Below are 12134 nucleotides of genomic sequence, written 5' to 3'. Positions count from 1 at the left end.
ACCTCTCGAATACGCGCCGAGCGTGCTGACTACTACACTACGAAGGAATGCTAAGAAGGCCAGAGAAATACCTTATATACTTTCCCTTTTAAAGGGCGACTGGGGATTAGGGAACCCAATCGCCAAATTACGGTGGTGGAGAACCATCATCCACCACTTTTTAGTTCGGGCGCCACTGTAGAGACATTAGGTTATTTCTAAGCAGGAGATGTGAAAAATGAGCAACGTCTTCGCCGGGACTCGAACCACGGACCTCTCGAATTCGCGTCGAGCATGCTGACCACTACACTACGAAGGCATGATAAGAAGGCGGGAGAAATACCTTATAAGCTAAGAAACGGAAATGTTACGGTCTTCATGTTTCAGTTTTGTAGAAAGTGTTTCAGTCGTTTAGCCTTGAAATTTTGTAAACAAAAATTGTCTTTCGTATTCTCTTGGAAGGATTATATCTCTCTAACAAAACTAACTGGATCTGATATGAAATCTTATTAGCCCAAAGGGTCAATTTGCCCAGAAGGGATATTGATTTCGTTTTGGCATTTTGCGTCGATTCACTATAAATGGTGTTTCACTTTTCAAATTGCCGTCACCAAATATTAGAGTCCTGCATTACATTTAAAAGAAATTAAATAATGAAGAATCTGCATGAATTTATGTATGTTTCTCGCACTATTAAAAAACAACGGTACCTAGAGCCAGCCAATTTTGAATAACGTAGTCCTCCATTTGAATATGGCATCAGGAAACCCAAATTCGGAATTTGTTTTATCATCTATTTCATATTTTGTCAGACATTAAAGAATTTTTGATTAACAAACTCAACGATTTGAAAGCGAGCAATGGTTTAGAAAAATATATATATATCCAGCTCGCGAGACTGTGTATCGGAAATTCTAAAGATATGCTCTTTTTAAATTATTTTGCGATATTGCTTGTGAAGAACATGATATTTAGCAAATAAAGGTAACATACAAAGGGGTAAAAAAACGACCATTTGGGTGGAATAAAAAATCTGAAAGCTTTCACTTTTTTTTTTTTTAATTTATTTTTATAATTACGTTAAAATTTTTCTCAAGAAATATATTTTCCACATGCCTGTTTATTCACACTTCGTTGAATTCGAACGTAATAAAGAACGGCTTTTGCGTTCCGTATCAAATGAAACCTTAAGAAGACTAGCTGAAAATGCTGCGCTTCTATAACCCCAAACAAAACAAAGATTCTTGTTTTCTTTACGGAAGAAGAAGCCGTTATTACGAAAACAAAATTTCCAAAGATAAAATTTCCCTGATGTTTTGTTCGAGCTGGTTTACCCGTTAACGGATCACCGCGATTTCTTTTCTTTTCTTTTTTTCTTTACATACATACTGTCGGTCGCGATTAAACAACTGTGTGTAGCACAATGAAGAAGAACGTTTATTGCGTCTTTGTTTCTTATAGGATGTTTGCTGCTATTTCTTATAGAAACAAGAACAATAAAAATAGGCGATGTTTATATGCAGTTTCCTGAAACTTAATTAACTGGGAGTAAAAAATAAAAATGCGTTACACATACAATATCGAAAAATCAAAGTTTATTAAAAAGAGCAAAAATTATAATCTGTGTCTTTCCCCCCTTTTTGTTGCTATTTTCAGCTATAGCTGCTTTCGTGATACATATGTAGTGTCTCGAAAAAGTAGTTAGATACTAATGTCTTTCATAACGATAATTTCTGCGGCTATTATTAAACAGTGAAGAATTTGTGTATTTATGCATGTTCCTCGCGTTGTGGACAAATTTTAGCGGTACTTACAGCCACCCAGTTTTGAACACAAGTAATCCTTCTCTCGAAAATGTACACTTCGAAGCCAGAAGTTTAAATTCTTTTAATTATTTCATATTTGGTACGAATCTGGGAATTTTTGATTGACAAAATGAGATAGTTAACAGCGAGCAGTGGCCATACTACTCGAAATCAAACATCCTCAAACTGTTGCCATCTGTCAAAATGCAAGATATTTCTTATTTCACTGTACGAAATAAAGGAAGGATTTCAGTCGCGAAAAATTTCGGACATCACATTTCAGGGAAAATATTCTTATATTGAGCCCTCTCGAATTCATTTGAAAGACCTTTTTTTTTCTTTTTTTTTTCCCGTGTCATCTGTACATACGGACAGAATAAAGGACACTTTTATAGAACGGATTGTAAAATGGATTTAGAAAAGATTTTTCGGTGACATCTGTACGTATGTATGCATCTCGCACAACTCACACTTTGTATATGGAACTACTATAACATCCAGCTGTGCAGCTCCTTTTTCGTTGCGCCACCAGCGGCCGAGCGATAAACTAGCTGAACAGTGGTAGTTCTGTCCAAGTTTCGAATCCCGCGAACGGACTGGCTGCATCGGCGTTTTCGTGGTTTTTCCCTTGTATATTTAATTTACCTTAGTCCTCCTCTAAAGCATCTCCCTCCTTTGGCAGATAGCCTCCAAGGCTTTGCCATAATCTCTCTGTCACACACACACACACAAAAGGGGTAAAAAAAAATAAAAAACTTTTTCCGTTGCAATCGGCAGTATCCTATATATATATATATGATGTTGTATGATCTTAAATTCACTTAATACGAAATCGAGTTATTTTACTACCAATTTGAATTGCCGGTTTGGCATCGCCTTATTACTCCACTAAAGGACAAAACACCTTCGTATTTATTTCTTAATTATTGTTCATTGAACGGGAGTTGGTATGTTCCCCTTGAAAGTCAACTAATTTCCGATCAATGGCAATGATTACTTGCATTTAATTTAATTATTTGCTTTTAATTAATTTCTTTTTACAAATGAAATTTTGTTATCCTTGATTTAATTCAAGTCCTCGTTAAACATTTTTAACAATTTACATTCAAGTTACTTTAAAATAGTTTTCGAAATTGAACTTACTAACTGTGGATTCACTCTTTTAAGATAATTCTACTAAACTTAATCTTAGGAGATAATATAATCAATATTTCTTTAGAAAATAAATTATAGATATATAGATATAGATATATATGTAACAAAAATAAAGAATATGTAAAACATTAAGTTATAATTTAAATCAGCAGCGTAAATTAATTTTTCTCTATTCTAAATATAGTAACATCGCTTTGCACTGCGTCGTTTCGAGACTAATCCATGTCATGTGACTCTTATACAGGGTGTACCGTAAATGTTGAGACAAACTTTTAGGGAAGGTAGGTTACGTCATAAGGATTAAGAATTGCATAGGAATCTAGCCCCGGAAATGTCAAGGATAAGTGGTCGCAGAGGTAGAAGATGGGAAAGGAAACAAGAGAGGGATTTATTTGTGACATTTATTGGACAGGAATACAAATGGTGTACGACAGCTTGAATGTTACAACAGATGCTCGAAGCTTGCACCATCAGACGCCAAACATGCCATTGATTGCTGGACATGTTCAAACACACCGGGCGTTTCTTTTGATTGTAGCAGCTGCGCAGGCGACTCTTGCCACGAGATCCATTTCAGACACTACAGGATCGTGATACACGACACTTTTGATGGCGCCCCACGAAAAGAAATCAAGGCTTGTCAAATGCGGTGAGCGTAGGGGCCAGGGAACCGATCCACCACGCCCAATCCATGGATGCTGTAATAATCTGTTCATATGGCTACGAACATCCAGTCCAAAATGAATCCACTTCTTAATGACCCGTAGTCGCACAAATTTGGATGCAGACGTGCAAACTGTGGTATGGTTGATGTCTGTCGGAGAAAATCGTTCTCGATAAATCGATAATCGTTCAGCGGCTTGTGCATTACCCTCAGCTGTTCTATTCACTAAGTGCATGTCTGCAAGCTGTCCGTTCGTATAGCGTTCCATGCTCTTCGTATGGTGCCTATCGCTCGAATGAGGCAATCCTCACTTTCCACTAGCACTCTCCTATAGAGCACACTCTGGCGGCGTACAGTGACGTTTCTGGGCATAGGGTTTTATGCAATTCTTAATCCTTATGATGTGCCCTACCACCCCTAGAAGTTCTTCGCAACATTTACGCTACACTCTGTATATTTCTGATGATGCAAATGGAACTAAAACTAAAACAGCCAATAATAATTTTACATTATTAATTATTTCGTCAAAATGCGCTGAGAATCAGAACTAACTCAGTCTGAATTAAGATTTCATCCTGAACACAGCGCACTCGCCTTCAACTCTTCGGCCTAGCCGGACTGCAATCTGCCGCTCTTTTCTTATTGCAAATTTATCAAAATTGTAAAAATTTTTAAATGAGCACAAATAGTGTGCCAAGTTATTTGTAGCCGCAACTTGTTCATTGAAATAAAATGAACATTCAGTCTGTCTCGGCTGCCAGTTTCTTATTCGTTGTAAATCAGCATTTCAGCATTCTACGCCATCAAAATTCTTGCTCTTCAATACGGATTCAAGCTTCTATCTTCTACACAATCAATATAGCAAAGACGTTTTTAATTATGTGTACATATTTATATACAGAATGTTGAAATTTTGTATAGGGACTGCTATAACATGCAGTTCCTCACCACCCCTTTTCGTTGCAATAAGCAGTACCAAACGTTTCTCACTCTGTTTCCTGGCCCGGTGAGATCAGTTTTATTTTATTCTTATATGTTGGTAAATTGTTCATTTTTTTTCCTTCAAAAGTAATTGAATTATGTCATGCTTATCTTCCGGTTGAGGTTTTTATGCCTTTAGTTAATCTGCACACAATAGTTGTAGAATTATAAATTATTTAGTGGTCCTAGGCTTAGAGAGGCCGACATTTGTTTACATTGGAAACTTTTAGTAGAATAGCGAATTAAGTCAATGGATGCATCCTTGCAGCTTCCTAAAACAAAGTACTTTTATCTCCAACGCGTTAACGTGTTGCTATTCTGTAAAACGAAAGAGATTTAACTTTTGAGTTTAATCTGCCTGTTGTTGATGAACAAGCTAAGCAATTTCAAAGCAATAATTGAAGAATTTCTTAAGAATTTTTTTTTTCTTTTTTTTACTTTTTAATATGATCGATTTAAATAAAAATGCATTTGAATCATGAAATGACTAATTAAAAGTCTTTAATACCTCATTTAAATCAGTACATACTTCTTCTTTTTTAATTATTATAGGTGGCCATTGAAGTAAAATCTGAAACTAGCTACTAAAATAATCTATAGTTATGTATATTCCTCGCCTTGTAGAAAAACAGTGGCTCCTAGAGTCACCAAAATTTTAAGTAGTCCTCCAACGCACCATGAAACCCAAATTTTGTTGTTGTTGACTAATGTTTACTTGTCTGATCTATAGTTAGCCCAAGCTCACCAAATTCCTAGTGGCAAGGAGCGCAAGATACTACTGTCGTTGGCAACAGCACCTTACAGGTGGCAGTGCGACTAAGCTCAGTTCCCTCTCCCCCCCAATGTTGATGTACAGCACCCCGGGGAAGCGGGACGAGGATCTCCCATCTCTCTTTCCCTGCCACCAACCTCCTGAGAGGACTTTCGGCTCGCCGCATATGTAGAGTGACCTCCTTTCGCAACAGACAGTATACATTTAAAAACATCTGTGCCTTTCTCTGGAATTCGAACTCGGGCCCTTTGGCACGGCCAAATTTGTTTTATTTTATTTACATAACGTTTTGTTATAATTTAAGGAACTCAGTAGTTGAAAAGGAGACTTATTGCCACTGCTCGAAATAAAGCATTTTTATCTTCTCCAGCTAGTGTTTTGCCATTCGTCAATGTACACGATTCTTATTTTTCAAATTTAATCAAAAAATTCAGCTATTTAAAAGCCGAGCAATATATTGCCATTGCTTGAGATAAAATACTTATATCTTCTATGCATGAGAGGGTTGTCATTCGGCAAAACTTTAAAATATAACTTTATATTTTACATATTTAACTTTCAAATTTAATTTGTGTGTTACTGCATGCGGTTTTATTTGATTTGTAGATATTAATTAGTCCAAAAAAATAACAGACGTAAAGCAGATTATCGCTATGTCATTTAACATAAATGAAAAAGTGATGGAAATGTTTCAATAATCTTTTTATTTAAACAGACATTAAAACATAAATGCAATCAGTCACATCTCGCGGTGAGTAACTAAACAGAATAGTCATATTCCAGTTAAAACACGGACTAGTAGTCAAAGATTACATAATTAAGTATATTCGAACCTGGCTCAGTAATTCTGACCAAAGTGCCAAAATCAAGATATCGGCAACGCTATAATGCGAATAATTACAGCTATCAGAGCTAGCAGGAACTAAACGTAGTGTGCATTTGCAAGCCTTAAAACTAAAAAATAAGTAAATAAATAAAAACCTCAGTTTGAATTCTAGCTAACTCATTTACATTCTGGTGACGAAAAAGGAAAAGAGAAGTTATGGTAAAAATTCCAATTATAATAACTGGTTAATTTAAATAATAACCCTACAGTTTATAAGCAAATTAAGCGATAAACGCAGAAAAAGGAACAAGCGCAGTTCTTCGCAAAATACATTATTTTACTTTTTAATCTGATTCATTTAAATAAAAATGCATTTAAGTCATGGTATATCTAATTAAACATTAGATATTAAAAAAACTCATATAAGTTACTATATATTTTTTATAGTTACTCTTTCAAGAGTAATTGCTAATAATAGAGATGAGGAGCTGCGTTTCTTGCTTTTAAATCGCTTGAATTGTTAGTCAATAGAAGGCAGATTAAATCTAAAAAGAAAACTTAAGGTTTTCCGAGTGGCAACACACTGTCGCATGGAAGATATTCCCTTTCGGGCAGTGGCAACCCATTTCCTTCAAATCGCCGAATTTTATTTTGATTAAAATAAAAGAGAAATATTTTAAGCTTTGACAAGTGGCAACACTGTTTCTAAATCGCTAAATTTGTTATTAAGAATTCCGTTCATTCAGAACATAAAATAAATAAATTAAAAAAAAATTGTAAATTCAAAATTTGGGATAAAAAATTGGAATTCAAAAACGACGGCTCCTAGAGACACCAGCTTTTGAATCCGCATACTCTTCCACCGGTCTACGAGTGGCAGATGTTTACGGATAGAGGACTACGTGCGTTAAAAATCTGGTGGCTCTACGTATCCTTATTGTTCCACAATGCAAATAATATACAAACATACATATACACATACAAACGTACACTGCGGAAAAAAAGATGTATCTGTATCTTCCGTTCTACTGCGCCGATTGACGAAATTCAAATTGCGTTCTTCATGTCTCGAAAGCACAATTTAGGATATATATTAGATTTATATATAGCTTTGTTGTAATACAGGTATTTTGACACAAAATAGGACTTTTTCTAAAAATAACATACCATTTTTTTTTCCCCATATTTCCATTCCATGATTCAAATTATGCCAGGCTGCCAAGTTTTGTAAAAATCTCACGAGTAGTTTTTTTTTTTTTTTTTTTTTTTTTTTTTTAAATAGAAGATTTAGAATTTTTTCATGTACGATCTTTGGAAGTCTTTGTGTTACTGGCAAAGTAACGCGGCATTTCATAGAATACCTGGCGTTTTTAGGCCAATTATCATATAAGAGAATTATTTATGCACACTGCGGGAAAAAAAAAAAAAAAAAAAAAAAGGGACAGCTCTATATCTTGCGTTCTACTGGGCCAGGTGACGAAATTCATATTGCGTTTTTCATGTCCCGAAAGCGCGACTTAGGATATACATTAGATTTATATATAGCATCACTCTAACATAGGTATTTTGACACAAAATCGGACTTTTTCTGAAATGACATGCCAAGTGTTTTTCATATTTCGAATCTACTACTCAAATTATGCCTAAATATTAAATTTTGTAAAATTTGGTGCAAATTTACGAAGAAATTCAAAAATTTAACTTGGCGATTTTTTTTTCAGTTTGAGCCAAGAATAATTCACTTGGCCAACTATTTTACTTTCCCTTTATTGTGGAGGAGCGGAAGAAAAGTCACTTCGTTCCTACTTTCAAATAATTTTAACAAAGTGCGTATGTTTTCGTCATTATCGCTTTCAACAAATATGCCAAATTTCAAAATGCGCCAATTTTAAATTCATTTATATTTTCGGAAATTTTAAATAAAAAGCTCTAATTTTTTGCAGGTATGCTTAGAAATAGATCTACTTTAAGATGATTGTAAAAATTTTATACTTCATAATGCAGAACGCTTTTCGAAAAAATTTATAAAATTATTTAAAAATACAAATTTTAAAAGTAAATCCTAAAAAAATGGGCAAATTTTATTTAGAATGAACCTAAATTTTGAACTGTTTAAGAAGGAATCAAATAAGTTTCATAGAAAAGAGATATTAATAACTACATACGAAATTGAATTAACATTGAGTAGCTAAAATTTTCAGAGCTAATTTTTTAAAAATTATTTAAGCGATTTTTACAAAACTTCGTAGTCTGACATAATTTGAATCTTAGAATCGATATATGGAAAAAAATTGATATGTTATTTCGAGACGCAAAAAACGCAGTTTGAATTTCGTCAATCGGCCCAGTACAACAGGAGATATAAAACTGTACCATTTTTTTTTTTCCTGCGGTGTATATATAGGTACAATTAGAAGCCAGGCAGACACCAGTGCATCCATGTAAGCATATAAGAATCGCCAAACCTTGCTAACTAAGCCTTCTCCCGAAATAGAATTGCGTGGGAGGGGGGAAGTCCGAAAGTCTCCCAAACCTCTTTTCCCACCACTAACCTCTCGAGAGAACCTTCGGCTCGCAGTGTATTTTCAGTGTCTTCTTGCGATATCGACATTATCCATTTGCAAACATACATGTCTTTTCCCGGATTCGAACGAAGGCCTTCAGTGAGGCAATCAGCAACCACTAATCACTTTACCGTCTCACATTCATGCAGTATTACAATATCTCACAGTAGTTATCTTTTAACTACTCAAACGTTCAAGAGAACTTAATTCAAAACAGCTAGAGAAAGCTAATCTGCGAATTCGCTACAGTCAACAAGAGCAGTTTTCTAAACAAACTCTTAAAACAACAACAAACTAAGTAACTAACTACGAATTGAGAGGTTTTCCTCCTTTTATAAGATTTTAAATCGCGCGCGAGAAATTTTCTGGAACTTTCTCGAAATCAAAAAGAGATATTTATTAAATGTTACATGCACGCGCTCTTGTATTTTCAATTTTCCGGCTTAGCTTTCCTTTAATATTCGTCACGCGCTTCACTGCACGGGGAATAAAACAATTTAATTTACAATTCAACTAACATTAGCTATTTAAATACGAAATCCGTAGCAATACATACATATATATGTACACATATTCTTTGGTGTTTAATAATAAAGATCACGCATGATAACGTTTTTGCTTTGTAAAGCCTGCATTAACCCTTTCCGGCACGCTACCTTTTAAAGTTGAAATTTTGACAAAAAAAAAAAAAAAAAAAAAAAAAAAAGGGGGGGGTAAGCAGTCTATCAGGCCTGGAAGAGTACACAGTAAAATTTTGTAAACATAGCGCTTATCGTTTTAATTCTGTGGGTATGTCCGCTTTCAAAAAGAGTGCTGAAACGAGCATTGCTGGGAAACGCATAAAAGAGTAAGAGATTTTGCCTAAGATTAAACAGATTCACTCACTATCAGAGCTTAAACTGCTCCGGGGCCCTAAATAAGAAGACTCAGGCACTTCTTTAATGTAACTGAACAAGAAAATCACTAAAATTTTAATCTCGAAAATATTATTTTTATTAATAAATTATATTAAAAATCACTTATTAAATTTTAATTATTTTTTAGAGACATTATGTGTTTTGGAAGCAGGAGACGTGTAAAATGAGCAACACCTTCCCCGGGAATCGAATCAAGGACCTGTGGAATACGCGCCTAGCATGCAGACCACTACACCATGAAGGCATGCTAAGAAGGCGGGAGAAATACCTTAGAATTTAATTACGTTAATCATTCATTAATTAATTGATTTTAATTATTAATTATTCTTATTAGTCATTTTGTTTATTCTTTTTCGTCCTTCCTGACGGTCTTCATAAGGCTCCGGCACTTCTAATTTTAGAAATTAAGCCCTGCACACTATGTATTAAATATTAAATAAATAAATGCATATAGACATTTCAGGAGATATAAATGCAATATGTTTGTGACGATACTAAAATTAAAATATTTTCTCCTTACCTTCCCATGCAGATTTCCTAAATTCAAACCAACTCGGTCTTGAAGGATGATTTTTTTCTTTTCTAAGAGGTAAATACACTAAACAAGGAACGTCAGGAGGCTGCTTCGTATTCCTTCTTTTCTTCTTTAACCTTTATTGTTTTAGAACCTCTACTTAAAACGTTCCAATCCATTAGCGACGGTCCTAGGATGGGGAAATGGCAAAGCAATAAGCAACATAATTCATTTAACCCAAGGAAGCAAGCAAAAATGGGAAAAAGAAATTGAAAAAGGTAACGCTAGATCTGCATACCTGGTTAAAACTATAATAAATATTTTTATATGGAAAAAAGGTTAAACATGCTTTTCTGAATTCTAGCTATTAATTCGACTTCTTAACGTTCGTTGCTTGTGTGGCTTGAGCCTTCGGCTGTTTTTATGAAGTTATCGATGGCATATATTCGATCTTAAGCCTAGTTTCCTGAAGCAGTGGCCTCAAATTGGTTGCCCACGGCCCGCATGCAGTCCCTGAAGGAATTTTATGCGGCCCGTGAATGCATTTTAAGAATGTATTTGTTACAAATGCGATGTTGCAAAGATTTAAAAACTTCATTTATTTCAAGTCGAAGTTTATATCGTTTTTAGCCCAAAGCTGCGGTAGCCCAAAGGGCTTTAAAGTCTCAAAACGGTATTTTGTGTCGTTTCACTATAAACGATGAATCACTTTTTAAATTGTTGCCGCCAAATATTATCGCCCTATATTATTTTTAAAGAAATTAAATAATGAAGAATCTGCATGAAGGTATGTGTGTTTCTCTCATTGTGAAAAACGGCGGTACCTAGAGCTATCCAATTTTGAATAACATATTCCTCCACCCGAAAATGGGCACTTGGACGCCCGAATTTTGAATTTCGAATTTGTTTTATTATCTATTTCATATTGTGTAAAACTTTAACGAACTTAACCTCTAATTAACAAAATCAAAGCGAGCAATGGCAATACTGCGTGGGAAAAAAAAAAAAAAAAAAAAAAAAAAAAAAAAAAAAAAAAACACATTTTATTTACAGCGCGCGAGACTGTGTGTCGGAAATTATAAAAATATGCTCTTTTTAAATTATTTCGTGATATTTCTGTTGAATTGAATTTTATGGTTTAAGTGCGAAGAACATGATATTTAATAAATAAAAGTGACATACAAAACGTTGAAAAAAGTCCCTTTGGTTGTAATATAAAATCCGAAATTTCTCTGACTTTTTTTTTTTTTGTTGTTGTTATTATTTACGTATATTTTCACGAATATTTAGTAAGAAAATTTTCTTGATTTTATTTAAATGCCATGTTCTTCGCACTTACACAATGTAAAATTCAGTTGAATAGCAAAATCCGAAAATATTTAAAAACAACATATCTTGAGTATTTCTGATAGCCAGTCTCGCGTCCTAGAGATAAAAATGTTTTTATGTGTAAAGTGTTGTCACTGCTGGCTTTGAAATCGTTGAGTTTATTAATCTAAAATTCCTTAAAGGTTTTAAAATATGAAATATAAAACTCAAAATTCAAGAGTCCGGCTTCCAGGTGCCCATGTCGGGTGGAGGGCTATGTTATTCAAAGTTAGATGGCTCTAGGTACCGTTGTTATTTCACAATGCGAGGAACGTGCATACATTCATGCAGATTCCTCATTATTTTGCTTTATATCTCTTTAAACATTACAAGCGTATTTCTGTAAACATAATATAGGTCGATAATATTTGTTGACAAGAATTTGGAAAGTAATACGCCGCCAAATCCCGCTTTGAGACTAGTAGCCCATTTGGGCTAAAAATCTTACTGTCCTTTGTTTAGAAATTTGTTTCAAATCTTATAGATAAATATAACAGTTTTGTAAATAAACGTGTAATGTACTCTTCAATCTTTCGAAAATATTCAAATCTATATTAAAAAAAATTAATAAGTTATGAATAAATTTAGT

General features: G+C 34.2%; 1 non-coding gene across 1 annotated transcript; it reads right to left on the bottom strand.

Moving 5' to 3' along the window:
- Positions 1 to 225: 225 nt before the first annotated feature.
- TRNAS-CGA (transfer RNA serine (anticodon CGA)) lies at positions 226 to 298 on the bottom strand. Its single transcript has one exon. It is a non-coding gene; the product is annotated as a tRNA-Ser (tRNA).
- Between the last annotated feature and the right edge of the window lie 11836 nt (positions 299 to 12134).

Source organism: Stegodyphus dumicola, chromosome 1 (genome assembly GCF_044657685.1).
Source record: "Stegodyphus dumicola isolate Sdum_Otavi_A_Nest chromosome 1, ASM4465768v1".
In the NCBI taxonomy this organism is placed as follows: Eukaryota; Metazoa; Arthropoda; class Arachnida; order Araneae; family Eresidae; genus Stegodyphus; species Stegodyphus dumicola.
Note: the sequence above shows the minus strand (reverse complement) of the source record. Positions and strands in the feature narration are given on the sequence as shown.